Below are 16,033 nucleotides of genomic sequence, written 5' to 3' on the forward strand. Positions count from 1 at the left end.
TGTGCTTAAAGGAATATGGGTGGGAGGGGGAGGAAGGAAGAAGAAGGGGTCATAAGCTAGTGATCCCACTATCTCAGGAATCCTTGGGCTCCCCCAAAGTCCTCAAGAGTAGGATTTAGTACCCAGGAGGTCAGAGCTGGGAGGGCCCTTAGAACCCAGGAGGTCAGAGCTGGGAGGGCCCTTAGAACCCAGGAGGTCAGAGCTGGGAAGGCCCTTAGAACCCAGGAGGTCAGAGCTGGGAGGGCCCTTAGAACCCAGGAGGTCAGAGCTGGGAAGGCCCTTAGAACCCAGGAGGTCAGAGCTGGGAGGGCCCTTAGAACCCAGGATGTCAGAGCTGGGAAGGCCCTTAGAACATATTGTAAAAGGCTCCCTAGAACATAAAATTTGAGGGCTGCAAATGGTCTAGAACATAAATGTTAGAGTTAGAAGGGAATTCAAAGACCATATAGAGCGAATTTTACAAATTCAGAGAGATTCAGGGACTTGTCCAAGGTCCCACAGACGGTAGCTTCAGAGATAAGATCTAAACCCAGGTCTTCTGGGTCCAGAGCCAATACTCTTTCCACCATAAACACACTGTCTCTTTAGTGGGGGAACCTCAAAGATGTCAGACTCTAAAGTTAAGGCTTTGGTGATCTCAGAAAATTCCCAGGCCCAGGAGGGGAAGTAGTTTGCTCAGCAGCTTAATCATGGAGGAGGAGAAGGGGCAGAGGTTGAATGAACACTTGCTCTGGGCTCCTGACCACCAGGCCTGTGAGCTCAACCAAACCAAGATAGATAGACAGACAGACAGACAGATAGATAGATAGATGAGAGAGAGACGGAGAGAGTGCATGCTATGCTATGTGCCAAGTTCTGTACTTTGTAAGCACTTTATAAACATTATCTCATTAGATCCTTGCAAACAGCATTGCTATTATTATGTCCAATTTGCAGTTGAGGAAACTGAGGCAGGCAGAAGGCAAGTGGCTTAACCAGGATCACATAGGGTTACCTCTGTAGTCAGTGTCTGAAGTTAGAGGTGAGCAGCACCCTATTTGCCACTGAACCTCTCTGCCTTTAAAAGGTAGGGAGGAAAGCAGGAAAAAGAAAAAAGAGGGAATAAAGAACATGATTGAGGGGAGGAGGAAGAGCCTGAGACAGCAGTGAATGGAGAGAAGATTGGCCTCGAGGCTGAGAAGGCTTTGGTTCACACACTGCTTCCTGTAGTCCTGGACAATTCACCTAAAATCCTTTTTTTTTTTTTTAAATTTAATAATTACTTTATATTGACACTCGTTTCTGTTCCAATTTTCTTTTCCCCTCCCTCCCTCCACCCCCTCCCCTAGATGGCAAGCAGTCCTTTATATGTTGGATATGTTTCAGTATATCCTAGATACAATATATGTTTGCAGAACCGAACAGTTCTCTTGTTGCATAGGGAGAATTGGATTCAGAAGGTATAAATAACCTGGGAAGAAAAACAAAAATGCAGATAGTTTACATTCGTTTCCCAGTGTTCTTTCTTTGGGTGTAGCTGCTTTTGTCCGTCATTTATCAATTGAAACTCAGGTCTCTTTGTCAAAGAAATTCCTCTTCCGGGAATACCAATTGAATCTAAAGTCCAGACCCTATTCCTATCTCTCCCAGAGACATCAATGGCCAGGATTTGGTCAGAAGACAAGCAGCATGGGAGGTGAACACTCTCGGAAGCAAAGGGAAGTGGGGACCCTTGGAGGTGGGCGCTCAGGCAATCCCCTACTCAGATCATGGTTTTGGAATCAAGAATTAATCTCGGAGCAGAGACCTTGGAGCTCCCGTCTGCAACTCCCCTGACAAGCTGGGCAACCTCTCCTTCAAGACTTGCAGTGAAGGAGAAGCGATCTCATCCAACCAACTGCCCATTGGCTAGCTTGGATTGTTATTGTTCAGGCATCTTTGACTCCCTATGACCCCATTTGGAGTGTTCTTGGCAGAGATACTGGAGTGGTTTGGAATTTCCTTCTCAGCCCATTCTGCAGATGACAAAGTAAGGCAAAGTAAAGTGACTTTGGCCAGAATCACACAGCTGGTAAGTGTCTGAGGCTAGATTTGAACTCAGGTCTTTCTGATTCCAGATCCAGTGCTCTATCCACTGCAGCGCCACCTAGCTGTCTCCAGCTTGAATTGATAGAAAACTTTCCATTATACTGAGTAGAAATCTATCTCTGCAACTATTACCTAGTTCTTCCCTCTGGAGCCAATCAGAACAAGTCTAATTCCTTCCCCTATGATAGCCCTTCAAATCCTCAAAAAAAAATTTAATCAGAATTTCCCAATTTTAATTCCTTGGATTAATCATTAACAGTTCCTTCAGTGAATCCTCATATAGCTAGATCTCCGCATCCTTCCCTGTTCTGGTTACCTTCTTCTGGAACCTGCTTGCTTATCAAAGTCCATCTTCAAATATGGCACCCAGAACTGAGCACAATATTCTCAAAAGGGTCTAGTCATAGCAGCAGTCAGTGGTCTTATCATTTCCTTCGTTCCTGAAATTATCTGTGCCTTCCTTCAATCTAATATCAAACTAGCTTCTTGAGCCACCATTTCTGCTAGACGGCACCATAATGCACAGAGCCCTGGACCTAGAATAAGGAAAACATGTGTTCAAAATCAGCCTGGATGCTTACTAGGTAGGTAACCTGGGCAAGTCACTTAAACTCTGTCTGCCTAAGTTTCCTCATGTGTAAAATAGGAATAATAATAGACTCACCTCCCAGGGTTGTTGTGAGGATCAAATGAGATAATATTAGTAAAGCATTAAATCCAATTTAATAATGGCACAAAGTATTTGTTTGTCCTTTGTTCTTGAAGGATGGGAGGGCTGTGTAAAGTCATCAGCCTCACTCTCTCCTCCAGGGCCATCTGGGTCCAGTGGCTGGATAATGGCCCTGGATGCAATGGGAGACCTTGGCCTTTGTAAGCTAAGGTCTTTAACAGGTCATTTCTTTTTTATCCAGCCTTAATCACCAGCACATAGTAAGGGCTTTACACATATTAGCTATTGTTATTCACTTTTATTGTATTGTTATTATCGTATCACTTGGTTGACATATTCAATTCAGTAAAAGCCACAGATTTTTTATGGTTTATTATCATTTAGTCACATCTCGCCTCTTTGGGAAGTTGATTTTTTGAGCCCAAGTGAAATTCTTTATATTTAGGGCTAGTGATTAGGACCGGATGTGTGAGTTCATTGACACAGGAAGCATTTAGACAAAGAAACTCCCTCTACTAACACATATTGGCATCTTCTCTACAGTTTATAGTCTCAGAAACTTGATAGGACTCTAAGGTTAAGTGCATTGCCCCGGGTCACACATTCTATATGAGTCACAGGCAAGTCATGAACTCAGGGCTTTTTGGTTTTAAGGAGACCTTTCTACCTACTACAACCCAACAATTCAAGATCTTTGGGAATCTTAGCTCATTCATGCCTCAGTTCTGTTCTTTCCCTTTTCAAGAAAGTCCTCCCCAATCTGCTTCTTTTCCAAACCTCTTTGATCTCCATTTCTTTCTACTCCAGAAAGACTCCTTCTCCCAAGCCAGGCCACAGCCAAACTATAGTCTCCGTAGCTGGATCCATATAATTTTATTTTCTGGACCATGTGACAGAACATCTATGGGAAGAAAGGTTAGAGTTAGGAGTCCAGATGTTGCCTCTAACATTGAGAGGCTATGTGCACGTGGGGGAGTTCTTTCACCTGTCTATGTTTTGGGTCCCTCGTTGCAAAAATGAGTATGATACTGTTCTGATGGACTGCCTTCTCCCCACTGGAGTTCTTGGGACAAAGAGATATTCCCCAAAGTCTTCATGCAATTTTAAGATTTAAGAGCTTAAAGTATGGATTGTTGCTCTCACCAACTTTGTTACTCAGTTCAAGGTTGTATTAATGAACAAAGGCAGTAAATTACGCCCTGAGAAAGTCAAAAATAGAAAGCGTTTCCCAAATATTTGTATCAAAGAACCGGGAATACTGTAGGAGCCCACTGATTGGCGACTGACTAAAACAAGTGGCAATGGCATATCATGGCGGCCTAAGAAGACACAAGGAAGAAGAATTGAGAGAAGCCTGGGAAGATTTCAATAAAGTGCTATAGAGTAGGACATTAGGTGGCGCCATAGTGCATAGAGTGCTGGATTTGAATTCAGAAATTGAATCCTGAATTCAAATCCAGAAAGATCCGGGATCTGAGTTCAAATCTAGCCTGCTCTATGATCCTGGGCAAATCCCTTTATCCTGTTTGTCTCAGTTTCCTCATCTGTTGAATATCCTGGAGAAGGAAATGGCAAACTGCTTCAGCATCTTTGCCAAGAAAATCCTCAATGGGATCACCAAGAGACAGATGAGATTGAATAAAAACAAGGGCAAAGAATGGCATCAGAAGGAGGTGAACAATTTGGACAATGCATGAGCAAAAGGAGCAAAACATGGCACCTGGTTGCTATGTAACTGTAATGATCCCATTTAGCCACCAAGAAGGGTTCAGAAAACCCACCTCCTTCCTTCATTGCAGAAGTGAGGGGCTACAGGTGTCTAATACTACATATACTGTCAAAACACATTTGAGAGGCTGAGTTTTTCCTCCCCAAAGATGCTTTTTCCTTTCTTCCTTTTGAAATTTTTGTTACGAAGGATGGCTCTCTGAGTACCAAAGTATGGGGGTGGGATTTATATCTGGGAAAGAATGCGATGTAAAAACAAAATACATTAATATAAATAACCTGGCTCCTGACTTTTCCTCTCACTGTGTGACCTTGAATTTAAAGTTATGAGTTGTGGCTCTCAAGAACGCATCCTTCTCATCTTATTGGTGAGATTATTGAAGATTACATGTTGTCCAATGTTCCTTCCAATTCTGCCGTTCCATATTCTGGGGTCTCTCCCAGCTCTGATATTCCAGGATTTTTGTATGATGATTTGTATGATGTATGTTTGATTTGCATGATGACGATAACATTGTTGTCTGGCTTTATCCAATGGACTGTCAATTCTCTGGGGACAGAGGCTGTTGGAGAGAATGGAAGGGGCCCTGATGGCTTTCCTCCCACTACCTCCCCACAGCCCAGAACACAGCTCACCCATCATCTGGTCTCACTAAATCGAATTTGACTCATCACATTCTAATTTTTTTCCCCTGTCAAGAAGACACTCCTCCCACAGGAATCTTCCCACCTGCAGCTACACCTCTGGGGAACATCTGGAAGGCGGCTGCCCCACAGCTACCAAGAAATTGGTCCCCTGAGGCCTGATCCAGCGGTCACCACCCACTAGCATGGGTATGATTCATAAGAGGCAGGAGCGCAGGGAAGCATCCTGGAGCTCAGGGGGAAGCAGGGTTGGCTCATGTGGGTCAAGACTCGGTCCCCCAGACAAACACCTCCCTAGATCAGCTGGGGAACAGGTGTACGTCCACTCCAAAGGGGGTGTGGTAGGGAGACCAGTTCTACCATCAGGACCCAACATTAACAAGAAGAAACTCAGCCAGCTACCACCTCAGACCTGGCGTGTGATTAACAAAACAAATACAAGAAAAATCTCTATTTCAACACATGGTGAGAGAGGCAGTGTCAGCTTGATGGCGGGAGAGAGGTAGGGGGAGGTATTTTGCCACCTCGATACCTTTCCCTTTCTCTGTTCAGTTTCATGCAAACATACTCTGAAGTGCTCTCCATTTTTTTAAAATTTATTTTATTTTTACAAATGCTCAAACTTTCCTGCCACAAATTATTCTTGGCTAGCTTACAAGTAGAAAAGCTGCCTGTAGCTTTTACTTCAGAAAGAAAAAAAGAAAGAAAGAAAGAAAGAAAGAAAGAAAGAAAGAAAGAAAGAAAGAAAGAAAGAAAGAAAGAAAGAAAGAAAGAAAGAAAAAAGAAAGAAAGAAAGAAAGAAAGGAAAGAAGGAAGGAAGGAAGGAAGGAAGGAAGGAAGGAAGGAAGGAAGGAAGGAAGGAAGGAAGGAAGGAAGGAAGGAAGGAAGGAAGGAAGAAAGAAAGAAAGGAAAGAAAGAAAAGAAAGAAAGAAAGAAAGAAAGAAAGAAAGAAAGAAAGAAAGAAAGAAAGAAAGAAAGAAAGAAAGAAAGAAAGAAAGAAAGAAAGAAAGAAAGAAGGAAGGAAGGAAGGAAGAAAGAAAAGTAAAGTCTTACAAAATATTTTGGTTGTGGGTTTAAGGCTTTTTTCTTTCTTTCTTTCTTTCCCAATTGTAACTTTCAGTGTGAGTTCAGGAGTCCTCACCTTTTCATGCATGAACAGTTTCGACATAGTTTAAATCCTTTCCCCTTGACAATTATCTCCAGTTTCCCTAATGTGATTTCACGGTTCTGGTTTCACTGAATCTATTATTTGGAACACTGTTGGAAAAAGCAAATTGGATCTGGGATGAGTCCCTTCTCACTTCATTTCTCAACTTTTACCTCCATCCCCACCCCCAGCCTCCAAGTTGGGTCCTGCTTCACTTCTTACTCCTGGATAAACCACTTTGAATCCTTTTGCCTCAGTTTACTGATCTATAAAATGAGGCAGTGATTCAGACAGTCTCTAAGACCACAAGAAGAAGCCCTTCTAACTCTGACATTCTATGTTCTGAGGTTCCTTCCTGCTCTGACATTTTAAGTTCTAAAAGTTCTACAACTCTGGTTTTCTATATTCTAAGGCCCATCTTCTTAAATTGTGGGTCACAACTCCACTTAGGATCTTGTAACTGAATGTGGAAGTCACAAAACTGTGTCTTATCATCAGTAAATGTTTAATTTATATATCTATTTTATATACCTAGATATCCAGAGTCATATAAAAATTTCTAGGGCAAAAAGGGGTTGCAATTTGAAAAAGTTTTTAAAATCCTGTTCTAAGATACCTCCCAGATCTGACAGTATGTTCTAAGGTCCACTGCAGATTTGGTATTCTGTGTTCTAAGACTCTCCCAAGTCTGACATTATGTGTTCTAAGATCACTTTCAGCGATATTTTATATTCTTCAGAATACAAAATTGTTGTATATTTTTTAAATTGCACATATTTGAACTGTATCAGATTACTTGCTGTCTTGGAGAGGGAAGAGGTAAGGGAGGGAGGGAGAAAAAATTTGGAACTCAAAATCTTGCAAAAATGAATGTTAAACTATTTTTATGTGTATTTGAAAAAATTAAATACTATTATAAGACATTTTTTTAAATCCAGACCTGCAATTTCATTAGCATAGAGGCCTTCCAGTGTGGAAGCTCCCTCCAACATACAGTTAGTTAGGCAGCTGTCTGTAATTTGTGGTTTTAGAGATTTGGAACTGAGTTTAAAGGGCTCGCCTCAGCTCTATAACTAGTAAATGCAATTAGAACTTAAACCCAAGTCTTCTTTACCGGCAGGTCAGTTCTCTTAGCATCCTGTCATATTGCTTCATCTATGATTCTTTGGGTCTTAAAATTCCAGTGCAGTTAGTACTGAAGGACCTTTCTGAAAGCCCTCTGGGAGCAGAGGGTCAAAGAGATAAACCCATCTATTATGGGATACCCCTGGGAGAACTACAACTTCTCTGCCAACATTTTCTCATCAGACCAGAAGGGAGAGAGGAAGGGAATAATAAGTTCCTACTATGTGCCAGGCATTATGCTGAGGTCTTTACAAATAATATCCACAAATAATAATTTTACAAATATTATCTTTTGATTCCTAAGGGACTGATCTGAACACTCTAGACATGGAAGGGAGATGATTTTACTTCACAATTCTATAATATTCTCTCTTCTGTCCAATGCATGCTGCCCAATCAAAGAGGAGACTGTGGGGTATCCAAGTCTTACTTTTGAGCTGGAGAGACAGGGGTTTATGTATATTAAATTACTTAATAAAAATGGTAAATTGCTTGCTTGGTTAGATATTGAACAACAAAGAGTACATCAGACTTGGAGAACCAAAGATCTTGAAATCCATTAGTGGGATCCCTCCAAAGGTTGCCATCTTGTGAAATGGGAAAAAAAAAAAAAACTATCAGTATGCAGGCAAGTAGGCTATAATGAAGCTAGACCTCAGATGATAAGAATATGATCCATTTCTTTATCTCAACTTAGCCTTTCCTATTGTCTGGATCTAGAATAACTTGTTTCTGGCTAGTATAGCCCCTTGTCACCCAGAGTCACCCCTCCCAGGGAACGTGTTGGAGCCAGCTCCAATAGGTTCTGGAGAGTCGGTCGTTAAATTTTCAGTGTAAGCAAATTATACCTCAGAAATCCACACACTTGACAAATCCAGGCTTACAATATTGTCTCCCTGATTACCTAGGCTGAAGAAAAGTGATGGAGAAAAATGTGAATAATAAAAATTAAACTTAAAAGGACTTCATATATGTCTTTCTTCAGAGGCAGTTGTTAAACATTTATTAACATATATACCCGACTTCTACTCCATGAGTAATCAAAGGAGAGCGGAGTTCTTTGTTTTTGAAGAGAACCATGACATCTAAATTGGATTTAATTGAGGCAGGACTGCACAAAGTCACCAGCTCTCTTTATTCTCTAGAATCATCTGGGTCCAATGGCAAGATATTGATCGGGATGACTGAAGATGGCACTAGGATGCCTTGAGAGTAATAAGCTGATCATTAATTTCAAATGTGTGATCATTTGATCCAGTATTACAAGCGAAAGGGAAATATAGCATCACAAGCTATTGTGGTTGCAAGGGATTTATCCCAGGTTCAAAAGATAACACATAGTAAAGCCGGCACTTGAACTCATGTCTTAAGATTCTCAATCCAGTATCAGAGCTAAAATGTTCTAATCCCCAAACGGGTCCCCAGGACTGAGGGAATTAACTAGCTTTGCAACTTTCTTATCATTCCTACACATACCCCTTTAAGGGTATGTGAACTCACATAAATATGTGTATATCTACATGTGTACATACACAAATATACATGGTTATATATATATATATATATGTGTGTGTGTGTATAGTGTTCCATGACCAAGACATTCAATGCCTTAGCTCTAGGAATTTTCTTGGGCTGCCCCGTGAGTCTGGAATCCTCCTTCTCCTCTCTAATTACTGACCTTCCAGGTTTCCTTTAAATCCCAACTAAAATCTTGTCTTTTACTGGAAGCCTTCCCTAATCCCTTTTAATTCTAGTTCTTTCCCTCTATTAATCACCTCCTATTTTTCCTATACATAATTTGCTTTGTATGTATTTGTTTATACAATCTCCCTACCCTCTACCCTCCTCCCCCGCCCCAATTAGATGGTAAGCTTCTACGGACCCGGTCTATCTTTGTCTCATTGTGTATCTCAGCACTCAACACAGTGCCCTGCACATAGTAGGTGCTTAATATACATTTATTGTTTGATTGATCGGTTGACTACATGGTTCAAAGAGCACCTTCTATTCTAATCACCTCCATTTTCCTCCAGAGCTCAACCCACTACCTTCTGCTGCTTTCTAACATAGAAATAAATACTGCTGAGATCATTTTCACCCACTGATTTCTCTGTTACCCCAGGGCTGATGGGTGTGGTTGGAGAAAATGAAATTCCACTGATTTCAACCAGTACAGACTCATGGCTTACAACTGTACCTAAAGTCTCCCTCTTCCTGTGGTGGACTCCTTGTCTCATTCCCTCTGTGATCTGTTCTAGATCTTTTCTTCAATTTTCTCTGTAGCCCCCCTCTCCCTTCCATGCTGTCAGCCGATGGCCCAGATGGCCTTTTACTCAGAGGGCCCTCCTTCTCCCACCTCTATTTCTCAGATCTGTCAACATCAATAGTCTGCCTCTACTTTTCCCTTCTTATATCCAAAGAAAGGCTGCCTTTCCTACTCACTAAGGCTGTACAACATGTCTGCCTGGAAGGAGCCTTGGATTTAACATCAGAAAACTACTTTAGAAACCCTACTCTGCTGTTTGGGTATCACTTCACTTCCTAGCACTGCATCTGTAAAATGAGTCAGTTTTATTAAATGGTCAAAAGTCTCAGTTTATAGGTAGTCCAGTGGATACAGTGCCGGTTTTATCTTCCTGGGTTCAAATCCAACCTCAGACGCTTATAAGCTGGATGATGCTGGGAAAGTTACTTTATCCTGCTTTCCTCAGTTTCCTTATCTGTAAAATAAACTGGAGAAGGAAATGTAAGGTGAAGGGGATTAGCAACCAGGAAACTGAGGCTCATAGAGGTGGAAAGATTCATAGATCTGAGCTAGAAAGGGCTTCAGAGGCCATCAAATCCAATCCCCTGAACCTTACACATGAGGAAATGGAGGCCCTGAGAAGAGAAATGGTAGAAACAGTATTCAAACCCAATCTTGTCTTCCAATTAAACCTCCTTTCTCCAGAGGCCAGTGCAAATCTAAAGCCCTTTCCATTATGCCAGGTGTTATAGAGAAGTTTTTTTTTTTTTTCAGTTTATTCTCTTAAAATCAGCAATTATTAAGGACCTATTGAGTCCAAGAGTACTTTGGTAGGTGCCAAAGGACATAAAAATTTTATGTGCCCTAATGAATTTCTAATAATTCAGGACTGTGTGTAATGCGGTCAAGGAGCATGAGAAGTTGGAGAAGAAAAGATTACATGTACAGATATATCCTATCTCTGCTACTTGTTATCTGGGTGATTTGGGGTAAGTAACAACCATTTTAGGTCTGTTTCTTCATCTATAAAATGAAGTTATTGATCTACCTTCTAGCTGGTCTAGCTTCTTAAATTTTTTCCAACTCATTCATCTCTTTTTAACCTAGAAATTTTTACATGACCCCAGATATATGGATATATAAAATACGCATACAAAGCAAACATTTGTTGATAATAAATTATGATTTTATTACCGCCACATTGAGGGACATGATCCTATATGGGGTCCTGACCTACAGTTTAAGAAATCATAATCTAGATGACCAGTGAGGTTCAGCTCTAGTCTTATGATCCTATGAATAAAAAAAATCAGACAAAATAGAAGGAAATCTGGCCTTTATTTTTAGTAAATGAGTTTAGGCATCTATGAATAAATACTGCAAAGCAAAAAAAAAAAAAAAAAAAAAAAAGGGATTCAACACTGGAACTTGAGAAGAATGGAACCACAACACATTGTTCCTAGATGGTTCAAAAGAAAAATAAGAATCATTTCCCATTTCCATAAATAGGAATTTATGTCCCGCACAAAAACATTATGGGCAAAATGGAAAACCAGAATCTGCAATGGCAAGGCTTACCAAAGAAACAAACGAAAGAATAATCGACTCACAGTGCAAATATGCAGAATGGGAAACAAACAAACAAACAAACCAAAAAAAAACAATAACATGTAAAGAAAATATGCTCATTAAGCAAGCAAAACAGACTGATCTAGAAAACAAGTTGCATAGAGATCATCTAAGGGTCCTAGCTTTCCCCAAAGAACAGAACAGGACCATAATGAAGGACATAATAGAACTGCCCAGAACTTCTGAACATAGAAAATGAAATTCCAAATGAAAGAATCCATAAATTACCTCCAGAAAAAAAGAAAAAAAAAATTCAAGGCTGCAACTCCAAGACACAAAGTAATTAAATTTAACTATTCAATTCAGAAAACAACAAATTCTATAAACATTCAGGAGAAAGACTCCTCAAATCCAATGGCAAAGAAATTCAAATAATACAAGATTATTCTGTACCCACCAAATAATATAGAAGGGTGTGGAATATTATGTTTGAAGAGCAGTAGAGGTCAGGATGAAGCTTAGGTTGACCTATCCTGCAAATCTTAGTTTAGCCATACAAGGAAAAGATATATGTTCAATATTAAAGAGTCATTTGAAACATTTTTAGAAAAATATCCAAACCTGAAGAGATTATTTGCTTCTTGAATACTTCAAACAATAGAAATGCAGGAGTGAATAAATACAGCAGCCAAGATCTGCAACAGGGACAGAGTGACAACAAAAAGACTACCAAGACATTTCTTTCTAAATGTACATAAGAAGATGGAGTGAAGGTAGAAATCCATTAGAAGAAACAGCAAAGAAGGATGGGATATTATGGACACACCCTAATCCCAAACTTTTGGTGGGACTACATTACAATATAGAAGCATTGGGTGGGTAGGGTAGGGTGGAAAGCAAGAAAATAGAGAAGAATATGTGATGTGCTATGGTCAAACAGAGCTAACAATGATGACAAAGTGGTCTCAAAAAGAGAAGGACCCTCAAGGTATAAAGTGAGGGAAGGGAAGGAATGAAAAGGAGGGGAAAAGAAGGAGACCTTACCTTGTAGCAGATGGCAGTTCCACTGATAAATACTGCTATGGGTGAAGAGAGATATTCTGTGAAGCTAGATGGGGATTTTGTACTGTGTGACATGAGATATTTGATGATATTTGATACTTAAAAAGACTATTTATCTTACTTTGGGGAGGGGGATGATAATTGGAGTTCCTGGGAGTAACAGCACCTGGGGGAGTGGAAGGTTAAGGAAGATAAGTAGAGACAAATAGAGAGAGGAAAGATAATAAGAGGGGAGAATAGCTCAGTAGATGACTGCATAATCAGGGACATGATAGAATGGGGCCCAACTCTAGGGCATTCTCTGACACTTGTAATAATTGGCATTGTTCTGGGAATGAGGCACAATGGAAAAGGAGAACCTACATAGTGAGTTCTATGTGGAAATGGCAGAATCACCTAGACTGGAGAGTATCGAATTAGTACTATGGAAGTGGTGATTATACAAGGTATTCAGAAAAAGGAGAGAGAACAAATAATTATAAGAGTCATGAATCAGAGAATGGGAATATACAGTAGACAGAGAGAATAAATAATGAAGAGAATGAAAGAAATTGCTTTTGAAAGGAGTAGAAAAAATGAAATTTTAAAAACTGACGAGTAGTACTAGTTGAAAGGGGGGATTTACTTAAATAAGAGGGAAAAGATTAGGGGAAATAATTATATAAACAAATAAAAGCAGGAAAATAAAAGGAACAAGCAAACCTCCAAAGTGAAGGATGAAACAATAAATAGGTTCAGAAGTGAAGGGAAGAGAGCTGAGTGTGAACAAGAGACAAAAGAGGGGAAATAAATGAATTAGAAACAAAAAAATCATAGACATAATAAAACTAAAATCTGGTTCTTTGAAAAAACTAATAATATCGCTAGATCTTTAATTAACCTGATTAAAAAGAAGAGAACAGAAAATCAAGTCAATCAAATATTCGATGAGCAAGGTGAAATCACAACAAAACTACATGAAAAGGAATAATCAGAGCATATTATGTTTAGTTACATGCTAACAAAACTGAGAACACAAAAGAAAGAGAGACATAACTTCAAAACTATAAAATACACAAACCATTAGGAGACCAGATAAAGATCTTAAATAAGTCAATCTCAGAAAAGGAAATAGATTTAGTTGTAAAAAAATTAAAGAGGGAAAACATTCTACCAGAACCCTTTTAAAAGGCAAATATAATTCTGATACATAAACCAAAAAAAGATAAAACAGAAAAAAACATTATCCTCAACATTGAATCAAAAATTTTAAGCAAAATCCTTTCAAACTCTGGTGATTCATCCAATAAATCATTATGACCAAGTAAGTTTTACACCAGGGGTACAAGGATGATTCAGCATTAAGAAAACAGTAAACAATTAATTATATTAAAAACCAAAACAGGTTTTGGCTACCAAATACCAAAAAAAAACTAAAAGAGTGAGGCGAGAGGGCAAAGCATTCTGGATGTGGGACTTAGCCTTTGAAGGGTTAGAGATAAGACAGTAGAATGTGCGGTAGAGAATAATATTAAAAAGGCTGAAAAGTTTGGGATTCAACATATTGTGAGGAGTCTTTTGCGTGAAGCAGACCCATTTGAACTTTGGATAGGTGATAAGGAGTTATAGAGGATTTTTGAGCAGAGGAGTGACTGAACAATTGTAAATAAAGATTTGTATAGATTATCTACCATCAGTATAAAAGAATTAGAAGGGCAATGGAGGCAGAGAGACCTGTTAAGACATTACTGCACAGATAATTGTATAAATATGTATGCATATATTGGATTTAACATATATTTTTACCATGTTTATCATCTATTGGATTACTTCCCATCTAGGGGAGAGGGAGGGAGAAGAGGAGGGGAATTGAAACACAAGATTTTGCAAGGGTTAATGTCGAAGAATTATCCATGTATATGTTTTGAAAATTAAAAAGCTTTAATAAAAAAAAAAGACAGCATTGTTAAGAGTCCAGGTCCAGTGTATGACGGCTTAAGTAATAATAAAGATAAATCTTCCTATAAAAAAGGCAGCTAGGGGACAGAGCAATAAGAGAACTGGAATCAGGAAGACATCTTCATGAAGACAAATTTGACCTCAAGCACTTCCTGGGCAAATCACCTCATCTGCCTCAGTTTCCTCAACTGTAAATTGAGCTGGAGAAGGAAATAGCAAACCACTGCAGTAATTTTGCCTAAAAAATCCCAAATCATGATTGAAAAACAACCAAACAATAGCCTCCTATAAAAATGCAGACATTGTACAGAATCGTTACCACAGTCATCTGATTTTGTCCCTGCTCTTGGGGCAAGTCATTTCCACCTAGCGCTACTCTCCACCCTTTAAGGTCCCTTCTCCCTCCCTGCCCATTCTGGGTTCCAGACCACCAAGTTCTGACTCAGCCTCTACCCTGTCTCCCACACCCTTCACTCCTTGAAACCCAAGACCTGAAGGACATGTGATCCCTTCTCCACGGCACGCTTGAGTGGGTAGGTGGGGGCGGGAGGGGGGGGGACAGGAGGGGACTTCAGTCTGGTAGAGCGAAGAGTGTGCTGGATTTTTGCTCAGAAGACCTAGGGTCCAGCCATGATCCTACCACTGGGTAATTTTGTTTCTCTTCTCTGGGCCTCAGTTTCCTCAGCTTTGGAAGGAGGGATTTGGGCTAAGTGTTCTCCAGCATTCCCCTCAGCTCTAAGGTTCTGAAGAAGAGCAATGGACTTGGAGCCACAATCTTGGCTTTGGGCAAGCCTCACTGACTCTTTAAACTTCTGTTTCTCCAGCAGTAAAAAGAACACCTACATTTCCTCGTAGGGTTGTTTCAAGGGAAGCGCTTTATAGAATGTAATTCTCCAAAGCAATGTCAGCTATTTTCTCCCTGAAGGAGGAAAAACGCCTTGATGGTTCTGAGATGCTGTTCACTTAGCCAAAGGGAAACCTATCTATGGTGGTCTCTGTCAAGGGTGTGCTGGGGTCAGTTTGACCCTGCTTCCTAGAGCCAATTAAAGTGTATTGGGAATATTTGTATCTCAAAAACTGGCAAATACTACAAATCATGGCTTTAGTTGTTTTATTGATGTTCTAAACTTTAGAAAATGATGATGTTAATAATGCATTTTTAATTTAAAATAAAGTTAAAGATCCCTCCCAACTCTGACATTCTGCTGCCACATTCTTCTCCTTCTCCTCCTTCTCCTCCTCCTCCTTCTTCTTCCTCCTCCTCCTTTTTTAAATTTTGTTTTTTAAAAGTATGTTATATTTAACAAAATAGTAACAAAAGGCAGGAGCTGAGATTAGAGCTGAGGCTGAGGTTGGGGCTAGGGCTATGTTTGTATGCTCTTGGGAACTCTTTATTTTTCTTTGTCTTGTTTTTAAAGCTTTTTCCTAATTTTTCTTCCTCCCTTACTTCCCCCTTCCTTTCTTCCTCCCACCTTTCCTCCTCTCCCTCCAGGGATGGTTTTCCTTTTCTCTTTCTTTCTTTCTTTCTTTCTTTCTTTCTTTCTTTCTTTCTTTTTTCTTTCTTTCTTTCTTTCTTTCTTTCTTTCTTTCTTTCTTTTTTCTTTCTTTCTTTCTTTCTTTCTTCCTTCCTTCCTTCCTTCCTTCCTTCCTTTTTCTTTTGCTTCTCTATCATTGTCCACCCCCCTCCCAAATAAATAATTATAGTCTAGCAAAACAAATCAACCCATGGCCTTGTCTGAAGATGTATGTCTCCTTCTGCTCCACTAATCTTTCTAGCACACCAGGACACACATCAAGGCTGACCATAAAGGAGGAAAGAAGGGAGGGTGCCAAAAAA

General features: G+C 39.8%; 1 long non-coding RNA gene across 1 annotated transcript; it reads left to right on the forward strand.

Annotated features, from left to right (window-relative positions):
• The first annotated feature begins 14,670 nt into the window (after nucleotides 1–14,670).
• Nucleotides 14,671–15,283, forward strand: LOC127555741 (uncharacterized). The gene is made up of 2 exons (XR_007952274.1): nucleotides 14,671–14,729; nucleotides 14,873–15,283. It is a non-coding gene; the product is annotated as an uncharacterized LOC127555741 (long non-coding RNA).
• Nucleotides 15,284–16,033: the final 750 nt, after the last annotated feature.

This window comes from Antechinus flavipes, chromosome 3 (genome assembly GCF_016432865.1).
Source record: "Antechinus flavipes isolate AdamAnt ecotype Samford, QLD, Australia chromosome 3, AdamAnt_v2, whole genome shotgun sequence".
In the NCBI taxonomy this organism is placed as follows: domain Eukaryota; kingdom Metazoa; phylum Chordata; class Mammalia; order Dasyuromorphia; family Dasyuridae; genus Antechinus; species Antechinus flavipes.